General features: G+C 44.6%; 2 long non-coding RNA genes across 2 annotated transcripts; both read left to right on the top strand.

The window, feature by feature from the left end:
* The first annotated feature begins 460 nt into the window (after positions 1-460).
* On the top strand, positions 461-1,523 carry LOC139829901 (uncharacterized). Its single transcript, XR_007870249.2, has 3 exons — positions 461-1,001; positions 1,091-1,317; positions 1,407-1,523. It is a non-coding gene; the product is annotated as an uncharacterized lncRNA (long non-coding RNA).
* A 390-nt stretch (positions 1,524-1,913) lies between these two features.
* On the top strand, positions 1,914-3,605 carry LOC139830634 (uncharacterized). The gene is made up of 2 exons (XR_011743552.1): positions 1,914-2,074; positions 3,400-3,605. It is a non-coding gene; the product is annotated as an uncharacterized lncRNA (long non-coding RNA).
* Positions 3,606-18,293: the final 14,688 nt, after the last annotated feature.

Genomic DNA, 18,293 nt, shown 5'->3' on the forward strand with positions numbered 1-18,293 from the left:
TCGGGGCGAGATTCCTTGTTAGTGGTGTCGATTGTAGCGACCCAGGAATATCCCTATTAGATTTTGTCTGTTGTTTTTCTTTTTTGTGCATCATCATGACATCATGCATCATATCATCCATGTTTTACTAAATAAAATTATTTTATAAACTCTAATTATTTTCTTTTCCCTCTCATATGGTTTTTATAATAAACCATCCCTTATCTTTTCATTTAACAAATCCTACAAACAAAACTATTTTATCTTGCTATAAAATTGCTGGTAATGATAGCCATTACTTTTATTTTCTCTCCACCTCTGTACTAAAAATTTAAACATCTGTTTGAATGGTTTTCAGAGATCAATTTGCAAAACAGTTTTTAAAAAAAGGAGAATGATTTTTAGAATAAAAAGAAAACCCTAACCTCTACCTGGGCTGCTCTCTCTTTTTTTCCTAGCCCAGTTATCTCCACCTATTCCTATCTCCCAAAGCCCAGCAACCTCCCTCCCGGCGGCCCATCTTTTCTCTCCTCCTCGAGCCCATATTCTTACCGTACCCGTTCGCAAGCGGAGACGCTCCTCCCTTCGTCTTTTTCCCCAGGCACACACGCAGGAGACGTGAGCCTTCACTGTCGATGTCACCGAGCACTCACGCCTCTACCACCTGCTTCCTCTCCTCCTTTTAATCCCCATCGAGCCCAGGAAACCCTAGACGCGCCCTTCTACTCCCTCGCGCCGCCATGTCTTTTTCCCCTTTGTTTTTTTGCTTCTCTGTGAACACCACCGTATGTATCCTCCTCAACCTCACCATGGCGTCGCTGCTCCCGGCCACCCCTTGACGAGCTGAGGCCATCTCCAGAACCGCCTCGACGTCCTCGTCATCCTCCTCCAAGGAATCAAGCCGGGGCTCTCCCAATCGTTCCCAAATTCGCCAATTCCTTCTCCAGGTCCGGCGAGAAAATCACCGATTTCGGCGCTGTCCGTCCTCCTCCGGCCCGGAAGTGGCCTGCAACATGTTCCTGGTGAGAAGGAGAATCTCCCAGACCTCTTCTTGAATTTTTCCTAGCCTGTACTCCATGCTGCCGGCGTTCACCGTCGCTTTTGCTAGCAGATGCTCATCGTCGGGCTTCCTCCGGCGGTTCCCCGACGCCAAGACCTCCACCAACGAACTCCCCTTGGTCTTCCACTTCGAACGCGCAGACTCCCGCATCCAGGCGCGCGCTCCGCTGCCAGATCGAGGATCGATCTGCAACATGGTTGCCACCGTCAAGTCCGGCCTACACTACTTCATCTCATCACGTGTCTGCTACTGTTCACCAATCCTCTACCAGCCCACTGGTTCGTTCCTTTGATGTGTATCAGGAGATCCTGAGATCAATTCCCAGCGTCGGCAATTTTAAGCCCAATCTTTCCTTTTTGTTTCTCAGATCTAGTGCTGGCCTTGGCCCGTATCTCTCCCGGTGTATCCATCGCCCAACGCGCAGCAGGCCGCTATCCTCCGCTGCCTCTACGCAGGTCCAGCCCAACTCGTCGCCTACACATTTGTTTCTCTTTTATTTTGCAGGAAATGTTTGAATCTTGCTAAAATCATATTTTCTAAACCGTAACTCGAAATAAAATGAGTTATATATGAAAATTGATCAGAAAAATGTAAGAAACATTAATATGCCATCCATATGCCTGTTTGCATCTTGCATCATGTCCAGCCGTGATAGTTTGTGCATTCACCTAATATGGAACTACGGAGTATTTCGGATATCCAACAAGGATTTCCTCGCTCCGTTTAATATTGAAGTAGCTCACCCCTGCCATGTTATGCCATGCTAACAACCATTTAACTTTGCCGGTAGAAATGCAACTCGAACCTAATAATTGTGTGTCGGGATTCCGATTCCGCTTAATATGAATAAGTTGCATCGCATCATGTTTGCCATGACATGCCTATCATATCATGATCATGCTGATTCTTTTTCCGTAGTAGTAAGATGTGCATCCGTTGGTTGTTGTAGCGCTTTGCTTCTTCCCGGATAGGATCGCGAAGTGGTGTGGTGAGATACGACAAGTCCTCCGGATGTCCCTCGGCAAGCTTTAACAGGCAAGCATTTCCCTTATACTTCTGCCTCTGCAGAAGTCGCTCACCTATTTTATTTTACCTTCTCCCTCATGCTATCCTTGAGTTGCGTTCTTGTCACGTGTCCCTTCCACTTGTTACCTCAAGCAGCCTATATTGCCTCCACCAACCACCTACAGCTATTGTTTGGTTATCGGGTCTGCCTTGTGAGTCATAGTGCATGCTAGTGCTGTTCTATCTCGTTACCGTTACCGCTATCTTATCGGTTATCTGTTGGGAATCATGACACATGCTACATGGTTATATATGTTGAGGGAATCGTGGTTACTTGTTAATAGTTGTTAAGCGGAGGCATCGGTGGGTCAGCTGATCATTTTGTGACGGCTCACTTGTGTTTCTTTAAAACCTAGGACCCCGAGTTCTTATTATCTGTTCCGAGACTGAGCGCTCTAACCACACGTGGGTGTGTTTCTGGGTCTCCCCTCGACCACTGCCGGAATCTACAGCTTTGTCCAGTGGCCACAACTAGTTTGCAATGTTTTACCATTTGTCGTTTGCGTGTATGCCAGCATGTTACTTATTTATTTTGGGAAGCCCCTGGGTGCCATGTATCCCTTGTTTCTGGTATGCACGTATAGGTCGCGGAGCCTCTGTGAAGTGGTTTATCGCCCCAGTGTGTGTTTAAACCACCTAGCACGCTGGCGCACATAGCTAAGTCCGCTTCGGAGATACGGCCGGACTTCGATACGGGTTTAACTTGGTTAGCTGGCTTCCTGGACATTGTTGTCATGAAGGAGAGTGCGAGTCGTGATATCCACCTGTCGCAAGTGGGTTGATCATGCGTGTGGGCACATTTGGGCAACCCCTGCAGAGTGTACATCTTATCGATAAGCCGTGTCCACGGTTATGGACGACTTGGAGCTGTATGACTCGACCATAGACAACTTACACCAGTTGTTTCAATCATAATAACTTGTGTAGTAAGTTAGCACAACTTCAATAATAACTGGTTAAAACTTGACAACCGTGTGAGTGCCTTTGCAAGTACTTCTTGGTGAAGGGGGAACACATCGGCTGTGTTATGTTTGCAGAGTATAGAACTGTTAGTTATGTGCTCTCTCACCTTCTCTGATTAGACGAATGTTGTAGAGTGTCTCTATAGGTTTTTAGTGCTTGCGCGCTGCCGCTTAACCCCACCATATTTCCTATGACGTTCCTCTTGCATCCTCTAAGTCCCCTGCGTGCCTCAAGTACAAAGGACGACTGGTTGACGAATGCTTATACGTCTTGAAGTCTTGTTAAGTACGAACCCGTACTTATTGCTGCTTCTACGGGATATAACCGGGCAGGTATGAAGATATGTTCGATGAAGACGACGCTAGCAAGGTTACCCTTCTGGCTTGGCCTGGGCAGGGTTATGGACGCCATCGTTTATCTTCAGGACTCTTAGTCCAAATTTGTATCTTGTCCGTACTCGGACATATTTGATCTTATGTATGATTTGGATCTTTGTATTGTATATTTGTATCTTGACTCATTGGAGTCGTTGTTGTAATATATATCTGTATCTTGTGGGCTCTATTGTAATCCTGTTGTAATGTTACCTCTCGTGATTGATTCCACCCGCATCGTGTGCATGCTTCGGCGTGTACGAGGCGCTTCGTGGTGCGTCTCCTAAAATCGATATCGTGCGGATTTCGGCGGATTCGCTGGGATCCTCATGGTACCGGTTTTGGGGCGTCACACCTGCCTTTCTGAATCATCGAGACTGCTCCATTGGAATTGGGATCAACATAAGGCGGTGGTGCAGGTGCTGCCGCTATTCTGAGCTGATGTCGATTATCGTCCGTCATTGCGGGAGGAGGTGGCAGGTGAATCTCACTCCTGGGTCCTTGAGGGTTTCTGGGCGCTGCCTGAGCATTGACATGCCCTGCCCACCTTAACATTGCCTGAAAATTTCGGCAATCCTTCTGCAAGTGTCCCGACTGTCTTTTTCCGTTGTTGTCAAGATAAAAATGCATCTGACACGGCATGTTCATCATCTCCTCGGGAGACACGAAAGGCCTCTGAAACCTCGACCCGGTGTTTTGCCTGTTGTTTCGAGAGTCATCTCTATTGTCACCTCGCTGCTCGTTGCTCCTCTGGTAATCATCTCTATTGTTTCCTCCGGCGCTTGCTCGGAAGCCAGCCGAAATTTGCCCAGGTGCATCATAGCCCGAATACTGCCGAGGAAATCGTCGCCTATTTTGATAATTTCGGCCGCGGTCCTCCTCTGGTGACCTATGCTGTTTGTTGTGAACATCATCTTCTCCGTCTTCCCATCTGTTTGCTATCTCCATCAATGCGGATACTGTCTTTGGATTGGTTCTCCCCAAATCCTCGACAAAATCTCCTCGCCTGATTCCTGCGACAAACGCATCTATCGCTCTCTCGTCAGATATATTCTCTGCCGAGTTTTTGATGATATTCCACCTTTGGATGTATTTTCTCATTGATTCATCTGGCTTCTGTCGACACGCCCTCAATTCCTCTAGCGATGCGGGTTTTTTGCAGGTGGACCGGAAATTCTTGACGAATATGTCCTCGAAGCTATCCCAGCTGTCGATAGATCCTGGAGGAAGTTTCTTTATCCAAGATCGCGCGGCTCCACTCAAATGCACCTGGATGCTTTGCATAGTTGTTGCTCTGGTCCCTCCTGTGAGCTTCACTGTCTCGAGGTAATCAACTAGCCAATCCTCTGGATCTTGCAGGCCGTCGAATTTCTTGAATTTATCAGGCAACTTAAATCCCGAAGGGACTCGAGTTTTTCGGACTCTCCTCGTAAAGCATGGCAAACCGCACATATCCTCGTCGTTTAGTTATGGGGAATGCCGATGTTCCCTTCTACTTTGCCGTGCTCTGTCCACCCTTGCTTGCGCTGCTGTGTCTCTTGCTCCACTTGTTCCTTCGGGAGCTGCTGCTGCTGCCGCAGGTCGTGGACTATTTTGCCTTGCTGTTCCTTCGGGAGGTGTTGATGCAAACGCCGTTCCCATGGCTCCAACTCCTGCCATTGCCATGTTGTACAGTGCCTCCCTTGGATCTCCCGGAGGTGGCCTGGATGCAAGGATAAAGGCCTGTGTCGCCATATACCCAGCTTCTGGTGTTTTGGGGATAATATTCCCTCTCGTGTCTATCGACATAAAAGACATGTCGAGGTTTTGAACCAAGTGCTCTCTTTCTCCTTCAGGTATATGTTGCAACCTTGATCTTGCTCTGTTCCGAGCTTCCCTGTGGCTATCTCCCGAGGTTCCAGATTGTCGACTCAGCTCTGCCCTTCGCCTGCTTGACGCGGAGGCTGCCTCCTTTCTTCTGTTCAGGGCAGCTGTCTGTTTTTCCAATTCCCTTGCAGCTCGTGCGAGCCTATATTGATATGCTTGCAACTCTTCTGGCGTGGCTGTTGTGGCCATTGGTTCTGAGCCATCCATAGCTCTTGCGGCTCTATCCCATGCTGCTTGCGGGAGTTGAACTCTATCGCGAGGCTCAGGTCCGATATATTTGTTGCCTAGACCTCGTCGTAAATCAGAGGGATCAACGTATGGATTTCCCAAATCGTCGAAAGCCTCAGATGTTTCCTCCTGATCGCGGCTTGGCTCTCCGATGGCATAAATCTGATGGTATTTTGTATTCAGATCTGTGCTGGGTTTGCTGACACCATCATAAAGATTGGTGAAGACCTTTCCCACTGTAGTGGATTTGTCGATGAAGTTGAAGCTGGCGACACTGCTCGAGTCATCGCTTATATAGGAGTCCACGGATGACTCGAAGGACATGTCGCTGAAGATCTTGGCGAGCTTTTCGCTTGCCCTGGTGCTGATGAAGCGTGGCGATGAAGTCTCCTCTTCGCCTGACTCGATTGACGATGTTGAGCTCGAAAAATCGGAATCGACCGCCGACAATCCCGACGAGATCGGAATTTCGAGACGATACGCTCCCTCTTTCTCGACGCGAAAGTGGAATCTTCCGAACGCCATCTCCATAGGCTCCTCCAGATACGCATATGCATCCAAACGGGAGGGCGGGTGAGGAACAAAATCGATAGGACCAGTTGCGATCTGTTTACCTCGATCCATCGCATTGCTTGCTGTTGATGAAGTCGACGATCTTGAATGTGCCATCGAGCTCAGATCCTTGACGCCTCTAATCCCCACAGACGGCGCCAATTGACAAGGGATTAACTTGTCAATGCCTACGGGTTGTAGACTAGGGTTTAGTTGGAAGTAGAGGGCAAGTAGATCTCGAAGGTTTCAGCCGAAAAGTACTCGACGATTATGAAAACTAGGGTATGAGAGACAATGATTCGATGCTTTCTTTGTCCCTCGACTCCCCTTATATAGGAGGTGGAGCCGGGGATTCGTATTGTACAAGTTACAGAGTCCGGGAGGGTTTCCAACTCATCCCGCAAGATTACAAGCATCATCTCCTAATACAACTCTAACTTTCCTTAATATCAACTTGGGCTTCCGATTCTTCTTATTCTTCGAGTCGTGGGCCTTCAGTAAACCCCGGGTACTATCTTCGGCAGGCCCATTGGGGATGCCTATGTCACACACCATACGTTTAATCCTTTGTTTACAGCAAGCCGGTGAGATTGACAACCTCACTGTTACGTTGGGGCAAAGTATTTTGATTGTGTTGTGCAGGTTCCACGTTGGCGCCGGAATCCTTGGTGTTGCGCCGCACTACACTCCTCCACCAACAACCTTCACGTGGAATTCATCTCCTACTGGTTCGATAACCTTGGTTTCTTACTGAGGGAAACTTGCTGTTGTATGATGTCTACTCACGCTTCTTTTCCTGTAGACAGTGTTGGGCCTCCAAGAGCAGAGGTTTGTAGAACAGCAGCAAGTTTTCCCTTAAGTGGATCACCCAAGGTTTATCGAACTCAGGGAGGAAGAGGTCAAAGATATCCCTCTCAAGCAACCCTGCAAGCACAAAGCAAGAAGTCTCTTGTGTCCCCAACACACCTAATACACTTGTCAGATGTATAGGTGCACTAGTTCGGCGAAGAGATAGTGAAATACAGGTGGTATGAATGAATATAAGCAGTAGTAACGGCACCAGAAAATAGCTTGATGCTACAACTGGCGTGTGGTTGATGGTGGAAATATTGCAGGCAGTACAGATGCAGTAAAACAGTAAACAAGCAGCGATTTCAGTATTTGGGAATAAGGCCTAGGGATTATACTTTCGCTAGTGGACACTCTCAACATTGATCACATAATAAAACCACTCTACACTCTGTTGTTGGATGATGAAAACCACTAATTGTGTAGGATTACACGAACCCTCAATGCCGTAGTTAACAAGCTCCACAATATTCGATATTCATATTTAAATAACCTTAGAGTGCATGATAGATCATTGCAATTACACCAAGTAATAACATAGCATGCACACTGTCACCATCACACTATGAAGGAGGCATAGATCACATCAATACTATCATAGCAATAATTAACTTCATAATCTACAAGAGATTACAATCATAACCTACGCCAAGTACTACACGATGCACACACTGTCACCATTATACCGTGCAGGAGGAATAGAGTACTTTAATAACATCACTAGAGTAGCACATAGATTAATAGTGATACAAAACACATTGTAATCATAAAGGGATATAAATAAGCACTTCAATATGCTATTCATAACAGTGAATAAGTATTCTGTGAAATATAGCCTAAGAGACCCACACGTTGCACACACTGTCACCTTTACACACGTGGGACAAGGAGTCTTCGGAGATCACATAAGTAAAATCCACTTAACTAGCATAATGACATCTAGATTACAAGCATCATCATATGAATCTCAATCATGTAAGGTAGCTCATGAGATTATTGTATTGAAGTACATAGGGAGAGAGATTAACCACATAGCTACCGGTACAGCCCTTAGCCTCGATGGAGAACTACTCCCTCCTCATGGGAGACAGCAGCGTTGATGAAGATGGTGGTGGTGTCGATGGAGAAGCCTTCCGGGGGCACTTCCCCGTCCCGGCGGCGTGCCGGAACAGAGACTCCTGTCCTCCAGATCTTGGCTTCGCGATGGCGGCGGCTCTGGATGGTTTCTCGTACCGTGGCTTTTTCGTATCGAATATTTAGGTCAGGGACCTTTATATAGGCGAAGAGGCGGAGTCGGAGGGCTGACGAGGCGACGACACAATAGGGGGGCGCAGCCCACCCCTGGCCGCGCCAGCCTGGTGTGTGGGGCCCCCAGGGCTTCCCTCTGGCAGCTCTCGGGTGTTCTGGAAGCTTCGTCCAATTCTAAGACTCTGGGCGTTGATTTCGTCCAATTCCGAGAATATTTCCTTACTAGGATTTCTGAAACCAAAAACAGCAGAAAACAGGAACTGGCACTTCGGCATCTCGTCAATAGGTTAGTTCCGGAAAACACATAAAATCATCATAAAGTATGTATAAAACATGTAGGTATTGTCATAAAACAAGCATGGAACATAAGAAATTATCGATACGTCGGAGACGTATCACTGTACGCATCACACCTTCCACTTGGGGTTCCCAACGGGCGTGTGCTTTACGCGTCATCAAGCTAAATTTCTGGCGTCGTTGCCGGGGAGATCAAGACACGCTGCAAGGGGGGTCTCTCACATCCAATCTCTTTACTTTGTTATTGTCTTGCTTTACTTTATTTTATTTTCTGTCTTGTTTGCTTTCTTTATATCAAAAACACAAAAAAATTAGTTATTTGCATTTACTTTATTTTATTTAGTTTGCTTTACTTATTTTTATTACTGCTAAAATGGGTACTCCTGAGAACACTAAGTTGTGTGACTTCACAAGCACAAATAATAATGATTTCTTATGCACACCTATTGCTCCACCTGCTGCTACAGCAGAATTTTATGAAATTAAACCTACTTTACTAAATCTTGTTATGAGAGAGCAATTTTCTGGTGTTAGTTCTGATGATGCTGCTGCCCATCTTAATAATTTTGTTGAACTTTGTGAAATGCAAAAGTATAAGGATGTAGATGGTGACATTATAAAACTGAAATTGTTTCCTTTCTCCTTAAGAGGAAGAGCTAAAGATTGGTTGCTATCTTTGCCTAAGAATAGTATTGATTCATGGACTAAATGTAAGGATGCTTTCATTGGTAGATATTATCCTCCCGCTAAAATTATATCTTTGAGAAGTAGCATAATAAATTTTAAGCAATTGGATAATGAGCATGTTGCTCAAGCATGGGAAAGAATGAAATCTTTGGTAAAGAATTGCCCTACCCATGGACTGACTACTTGGATGATCATCCAAACCTTTTATGCAAGATTGAATTTTTCTTCACGGAACCTATTGGATTCAGCTGCTGGAGGTACTTTTATGTCCATCACCTTAGGCGCCGCAACAAAGCTTCTTGATAATATGATGATCAACTACTCTGAATGGCACACTGAAAGGACTCCACAAGGTAAGAAGGTAAATTCTGTTGAAGAAACCTCCTCCTTGAGTGATAAGATTGATGCTATTATGTCTATGCTTGTTAATGGTAGATCTAATGTTGATCCTAATAATGTTCCTTTAGCTTCATTGCTTGCTCAAGAAGAGCATGTTGATGTGAACTTCATTAAAAATAATAATTTCAACAATGCTTATAGGAATAATTCTGGTAACAACTATAGGCCACATCCTTCTAATAATGATAATGGTTATGGTAATTCTTATGGTAATTCTTACAACAATAATAGGAGTGTATCCTCTGGTCTTGAAGCCATGCTTAAAGAATTTATTAGTACACAAACTGCTTCTAACAAATCTGTTGAAGAAAAGCTTGGTAAAATTGATGATCTTGCTTCTAAGGTTGATAGTCTTGTTGCTGATGTTGATCTTTTAAAATTGAAAATTATGCCTAATGAAACTAAAGATATTAAGTCATTTGCTACAGCAAACGCTATCCAAGTTCGAATTAATGAAAATATTAGATTGATGGCTGAATTGCATGCTAGGTGGGAAAAACAAGAAAAACTTGCTAAAGAGAATAATGTAGCTAAAGTTTGGACTATTACCACCACTAATAATGTTGATGCTTCACATGTTGCTAAACCTCCTACTATCAATGGTAAAATAATTGGTGTTGGCAATGTTTCTACTCCTAATGCAAAGCGTGCAAAACTGCCTGAAACTGCTAAAACTGCTGAAACTGTTTGCGATAAAACTGCTAAAATTTTTCAAAATATTGGGGACAATGATCCCATTGATTTAGATCATAATGGTTTAGATTTTTATGATTGTCATATCTCTGAAGTTATTAAGTTCTTGCAAAAACTTGCTAGAAGTCCTAATGCTAGTGCTATAAATTTGGCCTTCACAAAACATATTACAAATGCTCTCATAAAAGCTAGAGAAGAGTTAAAACTTGAAACTTCTATTCATAGGAAGTTGGAAGATGGTTGGGAGCCCATCATTAAGATGAAGGTAAATGATTTTGATTGTAATGCTTTATGTGATCTTGGTGCAAGTATTTCTGTTATGCCCAAGAAACTCTATGATATGCTTGACTTGCCACCATTGAAAAATTGTTATTTGGATGTTAATCTTGCTGATAATTCTATAAAGAAACCTTTGGGGAGGATTGATAATGTTCACATTACGGTTAACAATAACCTTGTCCCCGTTGATTTTGTTGTCTTGGATATTGAATGCAATGCATCTTGTCCCATTATTTTGGGAAGACCTTTTCTTTGAACTGTTGGTGCTATTATTGATATGAAGGGAGGGAATATTAAGTATCAATTTCCTCTCAAAAAAGGTATGGAACACTTCCCTAGAAAGAGAATGAAGTTACCTTTTGATTCTATTATTAGAACAAATTATGATGTTGATGCTTTATCTCTTGATAATACTTGATTCACACTTTCTGCGCCTAGCTGAAAGGCGTTAAAGAAAAGAGCTTATGGGAGACAACCCATTATTTTACTACAGCGATTTTTGTTTTTATATTTGAGTCTTGGAAGTTGTTACTACTATAGCAACCTCTCCTTATCTTTATTTTATTGCATTGTTGTGCCAAGTAAAGTCTTTGATAGTAAGGTTGATACTAGATTTGGATTACTGCGCAGAAACAGATTTCTTGCTGTCACGAATTTGAGTAGGTCTCTCTGTAGGTAACTCATAAAATTCAGCGAAAATTCATGAGTGATCCTCAGATATGTACGCAACTTTCATTCAATTTGAGCTTCTTCATCTGAGCATGTTAAGTGCCTCTAAAAAATTCGTCTTTACGGACTGTTCTGTTTTGACAGATTCTGCCTTTTATTTCACATTGCCTCTTTTGCTATGTTGAATGGATATCTTTGTTCCATTAACTTTCAGTAGCTTTGAGCAATGTAGAGAAGTGTTAAGAATGATTGTGTCACCTCTGAATATGTGAATTTTTGATTATGCACTAACCCTCTAATGAGTTTGTTTTGAGTTTGGTGTGGAGGAAATTTTCAAGGGTCAAGAGAGGAGGATGATACAATATGATCAAGAAGAGTGAAAAGTCTAAGCTTGGGGATGCCCCCGTGGTTCATCCCTGCATATTTCAAGAAAACTCAAGCATCTAAGCTTGGGGATGCCCAAGGCATCCCCTTCTTCATCGACAACTTATCAGGTCACCTCTATTGAAACTATATTTTTATTCCATCACATCTTATGTGCTTTACTTGGAGTGTCTGTATGTTTTTATTTTTGTTTGTGTTTGAATAAAATCGGATCCTAGCATTCTTTGTGTGGGAGAAAGACACGCTCCGCTCGTTCATATGAACACTGGTGTTCTTAGCTTTACTTTTAATGTTCATGGCGAAGGTTGAAAACCGCTTCGTTCATTGCTATATGGTTGTATACAGAAAATGCTTCATGTGGTAATTGGTATATTGTCTTGAATAATTTGATACTTGGCAATTGTTTTGCTCAAATAGATCATATTTAAGCTCTTGCATCATGTACTTTGCACCTATTAATGAAGAACTACCATAGAGCTTGTTGAAATTTGGTTTGCATGATTGGTCTCTCTAAAAGTCTAGATATTTTCTGGTAAAAGTGTTTGAACAACAAGGAAGACAATGTAGATTCTTATAATGCTTGCAATATGTTCTTATGTAAGTTTTGTTGTACCGGTTCATACTTGTGTTTGCTTCAAACAACCTTGCTAGCCAAAGCCTTGTACTGAGAGGGAATGCTTCTCGTGCATCCAAAACCTTGAGCCAAAACTTATGCCATTTGTGTCCACCATACCTACCTACTATGTGGTATTTCTCTGCCATTCCAAAGTAAATTGCTTGCGTGCTACCTTTAAAATTTTCATTCCTTGTCTTTGCAATATATAGCTCATGGGAAAATAGCCTTAAAAACTATTGTGGTAAAGAATATGTAGCTTCTGTATCTTATTTCTTATAAGTTGCTTGTTGAGCGGTAACCATGTTTCTGGGGACGCCATCAACTATTACAGCTTTGTTGAATATCATGTGAGTTGCTATGCATGTTTGTCTTGTCTAAAGTAAGGGTGATTTATCATGATCAAATGGTTTGAGTGTGCATATTGTTAGAGAAGAACATTGGGCCGCTAACTAAAGCCATAAATCATGGTGGAAGTTTCAGTTTGGACATTAATCCTCAATCTCTTATGAGAATATTATCTGTTGTTGAATGCTTATGCATTAAAGAGGAGTCCATTATCTGTTTTCTATGTTGTCCCGGTATGGATGTCCTTAGTTGAGATCTATCAAAAGCGAGAAATCAAATGCGATCTATCTCCTTGGACCTTTGTACTGGCGGCATAGAGGTACCCCTTTGTGATACTTGGTTGAAACATATGTAATGCAATGATAATCCATGTAAATCCAAACTAATTACGACAAGGTGCGAGCACTATTGGTATTCTATGCATGAGGCTTGCAACTTATAGGATGTCTTATGCATAACACATATGAATTACTACTACCGTTGAAAAAATTGTTTCTATGTTTTCAAAATAAAAGCTCTAGCACAAAAATAGTAATCCATGCTTCCCTCTGCGAAGGGCCTTTCTTTTACCTTATGTTGAGTCAGTTTACCTACCTCTTTCTATCTTAGAAGCAAACACTTGTGTCAACTGTGTGCATTGATTCCTACAGACTTGCTTATTTGCATTCATCATATTACTTTGTGTTAACAATTATCCATGAGATATACATGTTGAAGTTGAAAGCAACTGCTGAAACTTATATCTTCCTTTGTGTTGCTTCAAAACTTTCTACTAAGAATTTATTGCTTTATGAGTTAACTCCTATGCAAGTCTTATTATGCTTGTCTTGAAAGTACTATTCATGAAAAGTCTTTGCTATATGATTCAGTTGTTTAGTCATTGTCTTTACCATTGCTTCGAATCACTTCATTCATCTCATATGCTTTACAATAGTATTGATCAAGATTATGATAGCAGCATGTCACTTCAGAAATTATCCTTGTTATCGTTTACCTACTCGAGGGCGAGTAGGAACTAAGCTTGGGGATGCTTGATACGTCTCAAACGTATCTATAATTTCTTATGTTCCATGCTAGTTTTATGACAATACTCACATGTTTTATATACACTTTATATCGTTATTATGCATTTTCCGGCACTAACCTATTAACGAGATGCCGAAGCGCCAGTTCCTATTTTCTACTGTTTTTGGTTTCAGAAATCCTACACAGGAAATATTCTCGGAATTGGACGAAACAAAATCCCACGGTCTTATTTTGCACGGAGCTTTCCAGAAGACCGAAGGAGATACGAAGTGGGGCCACGAGGCGCCCACACCATAGGGCGGCGCGGCCAAGGAGGGGCCCACGCCGGCCTATGGGGTGGGGCCCTCGTGCCTCCCCCGACTCTGCCCTCCCGCCTACTTAAACTCTCCGTCGTGAAAACCCTATCACCGAGAGCCACGATACGAGAAAAGTTACTGTGACGCCGCCGCCACCAATCCCATCTTGGGGGATTCAGGAGACCGCCTTCGCCACCCTGCCGGAGAGGGGAATCATCACCCGGAGGACTCTACATCACCATGATCGCCTCCGGACTGATGTGTGAGTAGTTCATCCTTGGACTATGGGTCCATAGCAGTAGCTAGATGGTTGTCTTCTCCGCATGTGCTATCATGTTTAGATCTTGTGAGCTGCCTATCATGATCAAGATCGTCTATTTGTAATGCTACATGTTGTGTTTGTTGGGATCCGATGAATATGGAATACTATGTCAAGTTGATTATTGATCTATCATATATGTGTTGTTCATGATCTTGCATTCTCTCCGTTGCTAGTAGAGGCTCTGGCCAAGTTGATACTTGTGACTCCAAGAGGGAGTATTTATGCTCGATAGTGGGTTCATGCCTCCATTGAATCTGGGACAGTGAAAGAAAGTTCTAAGGTTGTGGATGTGTTGTTGCCACTAGGGATAAAACATCAATGCTTTGTCTAAGGATATTTGTGTTGATTACATTACGCACAGTACTTAATGCAATTGTCTGTTGTTTGCAACTTAATACTGGAAGGGGTGCGGATGCTAACCCGAAGGTGGACTTTTTAGGCATAGATGCATGCTGGATAGCGGTCTATGTAATTTGTTGTAATGCCCTAAGTAAATCTCATATTAGTCATCATGATATGTATGTGCATTGTTATGCCCTCTCTATTTATCAATTGCCCAACTGTAATTTGTTCACCCAACATGCTATTTCTTATTGGAGAGACACCACTAGTGAACTATGGACCCCGGTCCATTCTTTTACATCTGAATACAATCTACTACAATCATTGTTCTCTGCTGTTCTTTGCAAACAAACATCATTTCCCACATCATACGTTTAATCCTTTGTTTACAGCAAGCTGGTGAGATTGACAACCTCACTGTTATGTTGGGGCAAAGTATTTTGATTGTGTTGTGCAGGTTCCACGTTGGCGCCGAAATCCCTGGTGTTGCGTGATACGTCTCCAACGTATCGATAATTTCTTATGTTCCATGCTTGTTTTATGACAATACCTACATGTTTTATACATACGTTATGTCATATTTATGCATTTTCTGGCACTAACCTATTAACGAGATGCCGAAGAGCCAGTTGATATTTTCTGCTGTTTTTGGTTTCAGAAATCCTAGTAAGGAAATATTCTCGGAATTGGACGAAATCAACGCCCAGGGGCTTATTTTTCCACGAAGCTTCCAGAACACCGAAAGGGAAACGAAGTGGGGCGACGAGGCGCCGCCACAATAGGGTGGCGCGGCCCAAGGGGGGGTCGCGCGGCCCTAGCGTGTGGCCCCCTCGTCAGCCCTCCGACTCCACCCTTCCGTCTACTTAAAGTCTTCGTCGCGAATACCCCAGTACCGGGAGCCACGATACGGAAAACCTTCCAGAGACGCCGCCGCCAATCCCATCTCGGGGGATTCAGGAGATCGCCTCCGGCACACTGCCGGAGAGGGGAATCATCTCCCGGAGGACTCTTCACCGCCATGGTCGCCTCCGGAGTGATGTGTGAGTAGTTCACCCCTGGACTATGGGTCCATAGCAGTAGCTAGATGGTCGTCTTCTCCTAATTGTGCTATCATTGTTGGATCTTGTGAGCTGCCTAACATGATCAAGATCATCTATTTGTAATGCTATATGTTGCGTTTGTTGGGATCCGATGAATATTGAATGCTATGTTATGTTGATTATCAATCTATCATCTATGTGTTGTTTATGATCTTGCATGCTCTCCGTTATTAGTAGAGGCTCTGGCCAAGTCGTTACTTGTAACTCCAAGAGGGAGTATTTATGCTCGATAGTGGGTTCATGCCTCCATTAAATGCAGGACTGATGAGAAAGTTCTAAGGTTGTGGATGTGTTGTTGCCACTAGGGATAAAACATCAATGCTATGTCTAAAGATGTATTTGTTGATTACATTACGCACCATACTTAATGCAATTGTCTGTTGTTTGCAACTTAATACTGGAGGGGGTTCGGATGATAACCTGAAGGTGGACTTTTTAGGCATAGATGCATGCTGGATAGCGGTCTATGTACTTTGTCGTAATGCCCAATTGAATTTCACACTACTCATCATAACATGTATGTGCATTGTCATGCCATCTTTATTTGTCAATTGCCCAACTGTAATTTGTTCACCCAACATGCTATTTATCTTATGGGAGAGACACCACTAGTGAACTGTGGACCCCGGTCCATTCTTTACATCGAATACAATCTACTGCAATACTCGTTCTACTGTTTTCTGCAAACATCACCATCCACACTATACATCTAATCCTTTGTTACAGCAAGCCGGTGGGATTGACAACCTCACTGTTAAGTTGGGGCAAAGTACTTTGGTTGTGTTGTGCAGGTTCCACATTGGCGCCGGAATCCCTAGTGTTGCGCCGCACTACACTCCGCCGCCATCAACCTTCAACGTGCTTCTTGACTCCTACTGGTTCGATAACCTTGGTTTCTTACCGAGGGAAAAGCTTTCCGCTGTACGCATCACACCTTCCTCTTGGGGTTCCCAACGGGCGTGTGCTTTACGCGTCATCATTGCGCCGCATTACACTCCTCCACCAACAACCTTCACGTGGCCTTCATCTCCTACTGGTTCGATAACCTTGGTTTCTTACTGAGGGAAACTTGATGATGTACGCATCACACCTTCCACTTGGGGGTGTGCTTTACGCGTCATCAAGCAGCAAGAACAAAGGGTGTCCCAAGCAGTCCAGCACCACGCAAACGAGTCTCCTCAGCACGAAGCTCAGTCAGCACCTCTGAGATAGGAACACGGCCTCGAGCAAACAGCTGAGCACGTCGAGGCTCAAACTCTGGGCGAAGTCGAGACAAGAACTCATGGATCCTCTGGAAGTCCATATCTGAACGTACTGTCCGGCAACACTGGCAAGTACCACAGACAGCACTGCGAAGGGAGTCAAGCTGGCGCCAGATCGCCGCACTCTAGGTGTAGAACTCATCAACAGTGGAGTCACCCTGCTGAAGATCATGCTCCTGACGCAACACAGACAAGTACAGAGAATCTACAGAAGGCTGATAGCGCTGACGCATGTGAGACCACATCTCGGCAACAGTGGCGAGGCCCATAAACTCAGAAGCAAACTGTGGCTGAACACTCTGAGAAAGAACAGCAGCAGCCCTGGCATCCTCATCACACCACTGAGTAAAGGTAGCCAAACTGTCACGGTAAGAGCCAAGAGCCTCTGAATAAGCAAGTACCTGCTCCTCATATGCCTCATCAGCAGTAGCCTCGGCAGACTTGGCTGCATCCCGATCAGCCTGAGTAGCATCCTCAGCAAGGGCCGGTGGCACAGACGGTGGAGTAGGAGGCACAGGAGCAGTGGGGTGCGGCGGATAAGAGACCTCACCGGTAAGAACACCCCACAATCGAAGACCACGCATGTGAATCCGCATAAAGGCAGCAAACTCCCCATACTTGGTACCATCAAACATCACTGGGCACCGAGGAATACTGACATAGCCAGATGCGGAGGACGCCATTTTTTTGGGGTCAGATCTAGATCTGATCTGGGCAGACCAGCAGCAGCCCGCGCGTGGTCAGATCGACCACGGCAAGCACATACTAGGATGGGACGGAGGTGGCACGGCGGCGGCCGGTGCCGGCCAGGGGCGGCGCGGCGATGGCCGGAGGCGGCACGGCGGTGACCGGATCGAGGCGGGCCGGGCGGCGAGGGCCGAGGCCGGCGGAGGTGGCACGGAGGCGGACGGTGCCGGCCAAGGGAGGCGCGGCGGTGGCCGAAGGCGGCGCGACGGCGGCCGGACGGGGCATCCCAGGGCCGGCCGGAGGTGGCACAGTGGCTGCTGGAACGGAGACGGTCGACGGGATCCTGATTTTGGAGCTCGAAAATCGGACGAAAAAGGCCAAAATTACTTGGAAACAGACTCGATCCCGACGAGATTGGGAGAGGAAAAGAAAAGTTGAGTAGCGGCGGCCGGAAAGATCATCGGTGGCAGCGCGGATCGAGCACGGAGTTGCAACGTGCAAAGAGCTAGACCATGAGCTCTGATACCATGTTGGAGAATAGCAACTAGTATTCACAGAGGGCCATAGGCCAGTACATGTACATGTGTGACAATGTGCTGGTAAGCCCCTCATACACTGGGGAATAACGGAAAAGGAACTATACAACTCTAACAACCTTTTTCCTAAATAAAATATAGCAATCTACTAATAATCATAAGATGCACA

This window comes from Lolium perenne, chromosome 4, assembly GCF_019359855.2.
Source record: "Lolium perenne isolate Kyuss_39 chromosome 4, Kyuss_2.0, whole genome shotgun sequence".
Taxonomy (NCBI): Eukaryota; Viridiplantae; Streptophyta; class Magnoliopsida; order Poales; family Poaceae; genus Lolium; species Lolium perenne.